Source organism: Tachysurus vachellii, chromosome 12, assembly GCF_030014155.1.
Source record: "Tachysurus vachellii isolate PV-2020 chromosome 12, HZAU_Pvac_v1, whole genome shotgun sequence".
NCBI lineage: Eukaryota > Metazoa > Chordata > Actinopteri > Siluriformes > Bagridae > Tachysurus > Tachysurus vachellii.
Genome location: NC_083471.1, coordinates 2,284,959 through 2,289,485, shown reverse-complemented (window position 1 = coordinate 2,289,485; position 4,527 = coordinate 2,284,959). Strand labels below are relative to the sequence as shown.

Below are 4,527 nucleotides of genomic sequence, written 5' to 3'. Positions count from 1 at the left end.
CCCCCCTTTTTTTCCACCTTTTCACTCCATCCATTCAGCACTTTCTACTTCCTCTTCCACTCCTCTTTCATCACAGAGTCCTTCTTTAATCCTTTAACTTCTCAACCAAAGCTCATATTCATCAGACGGTCTGAGCGCTGATCCAGGATCAGTGTGAAGTACAGTTAGGTTCTCACCTGTAACACTATCACCACCTACCTGGTCTGTGTGTGTGTGGGACCAAATATTTTCACACACACACACACACACACACACACATTTCTACTAACACTGTGTGTGTGTGTGTGGATGTGAATTTTATCCCTACAGGTGCGGACAAGGCCTCGGCCTTCGTAGGTGTGTCCTAAATCAGACACCGCACACTATTCTAGACACTAGTGTAGTATAAAGTGTGTGTTGGACACTTCGTGCACTCAACGCTACATAGCAGGAGAGGTGCAGGGCGAACGGGTGATGACACAGGATGAGAATAAGATCTCAAGACGACTGACAAAATCCTGATTCTGTATGAGACGATAGTGTTAGTGTGTAGCGTGTCATTTGGGACACAACACTTGATTGCGGTATGTTAAGTATGTGTTTGGGTGAGACACGCGAGACGTGTGTGTGCTGCCCCTGACACCATGTACGACTGTAGGGCTGAAGAGAAGGAACGCTGACGTGCAGAATGACAGAGTGAGATATAAACAGAGAAGCTAACACACTGTGTACACACACAAACACACACACACACACACACACACACACACACACACTGCGCACACACCGAGAGAGTTTAAATAAACATGACAGTAACTGTGAACACTGTGCATACACACACAACGCAGAAGCAGTACATGCGCTACACTCATACACACACGCGTACACACAATGCACAAGCAGTACATGCGCTACACTCATACACACACACGCGTACACAATGCACAAGTAGTACACATGCGCTACACTCATACACACACACGCACACACACGAGGCACAAGCAGTGCACATGCGCTACACTCATACACACAATGCACAAGCAGTACACATGCACTACACTCATACACACACACGCGTACACACAATGCACAAGCAGTACACATGCACTACACTCATACACACACATACACACACACACACACTACACTATACTTAGACAGTGTGGTTGACTCTATACTCAAAGCTGGTGTTGAATATTCATTACAGCCTGATGTTTTTCTCTCAGATAACAAGGAAATGACAAATTTGACGCTTCTCCGTGGTTCACGTCACAACTTGTTTATTTTTTTTTTTTGTCACGATCAGAAAGCATGAACTCCGTGTCACTCCATCAGTGCAGTTATCAGCAGGTTGTTGTCATAACACAAGCCTGACTGTCCTATCTGCTACACCAAGCGATCTCTGCGCTCCACTTCCTGTTTCCTGTTACGCCTGTGAGAACGCAGAGTCTCCGATCGTCCCTCAGTGAGCGTTTCATCTGTAACTCGTCCGACGCTCCACGTTCTTAACTCACCTGTTTTTACTCAGTCACATTATAGAATGAAAATGTTGCAGGTCGGTTATGTGGAAGTCGCACCTCTTTGAGCTGACTCTCGATTTTAAAGCATGTTCATGAACATGGTCTTAATCACATCGTTCAGGTATCATCATTACACATGAATAATCAGATAATAACAGGTTTATAAGTGCATCATTCACTTAATGTTCAATGATAATAATTTCAGTTTTGGCTTTTTAGTGTGTCTCTTAATGACACTCTGTGTGTGTGTGTGTGTGACTGAAAATTAATTATGCATCCCATGACTAAAGAGTTTCATGCTTTCTTTCAAAATACATGCTTCAAGGATCTGTGAGGAATCTTGGCTTTATGCTCTCACACACACACACACACACACACACACACACACACACACACACACACTTCTCATAACTGGTCACACTGGAATGACTCATATCTTAACATATCTTAATCTACAGTGATCTCAAACAGCTGCTTATTTACTGACTTAACCACACACACACACACACACACACACACACACAGTTTTACTCAGATATCTTGTGTAAGCAGAGATTCAGACTGACCTCATAAGTGCTTATTGTCACAGCTGTAAACACAACAGCTTCTTTCTTCTATGAGGGAAATAGAGCATCATGACAGCTTTGTTTTGAGGGGAAACTGTTAAATAAACGACACACACACCTCCTGGAAATCCAACCAATCAAACTCCTGAAGTCTTTCCAATCAGACGTTCAGATAATGATTAGTGACCTTGAGATCTGAGCCTGAGATTACTCAGATATCAGAACTGAAGAAAACAAGATTACTGTAACAGACCACTACTTCCTACCACACACACATGCACGCTCACACACACACACACACACACCTAAATACAACAGGTAGCCTAATAAGTGGAGCCTCAGGCAATATGATCAGATTTAATTTGGGTTGTAGATTATTTTCAGAACTGCACAGATGCCGAGAATGACTGACCAAATATATCCAGAGCTGTGATGTCCCGAGGTGGTCAGAAACAGAATGAACCATTAACACACACACACACACACTCTCTCTCTCACACACACACACACTCACACACACTCTTGCTCTCTCTCTCTCACTCACACACACATACACACTCACACACACTCTTGCTCTCTCTCTCTCACTCACACACACATACACACTCACACACACTCTTGCTCTCTCTCTCTCTCTCACTCACACACTCTCACACACACTCTCACTCACTCACAAACACTCTCACTCACTCACACACACACACACTCTCTCTCTCTCTCTCTCTCACACACACACACACACACACACACACTCTTGCTCTCTCTCTCTCACTCACACACACATACACACTCACACACACTCTTGCTCTCTCTCTCTCACTCACACACTCTCACACACACTCTCACTCACTCACAAACACTCTCACTCACTCACACACACACACACACTCTCTCTCTCTCTCTCTCACACACACACACACACACACAGCTTTAGCTTCCCCAGGCTGGACCAACACCATACAGTGTGTTGCCTGAACTGTTGTATTTTAGGATGTAAACGCTCTGAAATATACCGACAGAATCACTATCAGTATGTAATCACTATCAGTATGTAATCACTATCAGTATGTAATCACTATCAGTATGTAAACACAACCGGATGCTGCCTTTAATGTAACGTAATATAAAGTTACACAATGATTTACACAGTATCTACAGAGTCAAACGAATGAACGGAAAGCACTGATATTCACTCTAACTTGTCGAAACGCGTTTATTCACCGAACTTAAACTTTGTTTAATCTGAAACATTAGCCTTGAAGTTCAACTCGAAAACTCTCATTCACGAGCGCGCATGCGCAAAGGCAAGCTTGCGCTCGCGCTACACACTTGGAAGCCCTTATACCAAAAGTGAATGCTACTTTAATTAGCATCAAATCACCATGTTTATCGTATTACGGTGTGTTTGTTGACATAATGTTTATCTACGTGTAGCTACAGCTAGCTCCTTATCCTGGACTTAGTAATAAGGAAACAGGAGAGCAGCCATGTTGTAAAGAGAAGTTAACTCTTTGTTGTCCGTCACACTCACTAACATTTAACTTGTTTTTACTTTAAAACATCATCATGGAGAATAAAAAGCTAAATCTGCAAAACATTGCTAAAGTCAGCTAGCTGTGTGATTAAACAAAGTAAAAGCGAAGAAAGAAACGAACTCACTGCAGAGAAGAATTCCCTCAGGTACAGAAGCAACAGCATCAGAGAGCGAAAACGCGCCGTTACACCGAATTAAACCGTCAGGTTTACATCCCAGAGTCGGTGTTAGAGCGCGTTATTACCGAGAGATCCGGTGTGACCGCTGTAAAGTGTCTGAGAGCTTCGCCATGATCACTGTGAAGCTCTGAGGGAAGTCCTCACATATGTCCCTCTCGCGCACACGCGCGCGCACACGCCTCAGATTTAAATAACACCGCTGATCCAGGATCAGTTCTCTCCTCTAAAACCTCTTCGTTCAAACTAATCCAAGTCTGCTTGTTTTTTTACTTTTTTTTTTTTTTTTTTTTTTTTTTTTTAGAATTGTTGTAAAATGACTCCAGATATCGAACTTATCCCAAATGAATGAAAAATGAGCGACGACCGTTAAACTGCCTTCGTGACCGTTAATGTTTAAATGTTGCACTGCAGCGCGTGGCTGTTGTCAGGAGAAAGTAGCTAACGCGCGCGCACGAGTTGTTGTGAGTATTGGTGATCAGTGACTGTTGTGTAATATTGGTGATTAGTGATTCTTGTGAGTATTGGTGATGAGTGATTCTTGTGAGTATTGGTGATGAGTGATTGTTGTGAGTATTGGTGATGAGTGATTGTTGTGAGTATTGGTGATGAGTGATTTTTGTGAATGGTGAGCAGTGATTATTGTGAGTATTGGTGATCAGTGATTATTGTGAGTATTGGTGATGAGTGATTGTTGTGAATGGTGAGCAGTGATTATTGTGAGTATTGGTGAGCAGTGATTATTGTGAGTA

General features: G+C 42.8%; 1 protein-coding gene across 2 annotated transcripts in view; it reads right to left on the bottom strand.

Moving 5' to 3' along the window:
- Positions 1 to 3,961, bottom strand: part of dtnba (dystrobrevin, beta a) — a 23,497-nt gene extending 19,536 nt beyond the window's left edge. The window contains exon 1 of one of the 2 annotated variants that reach the window (XM_060883028.1): positions 3,725 to 3,961. The gene's annotated coding sequence lies outside the window, so the exon portion shown is untranslated. The remainder of the gene's footprint in view (positions 1 to 3,724) is intronic. The other variant, XM_060883030.1, reaches the window with a different exon arrangement.
- Positions 3,962 to 4,527: the final 566 nt, after the last annotated feature.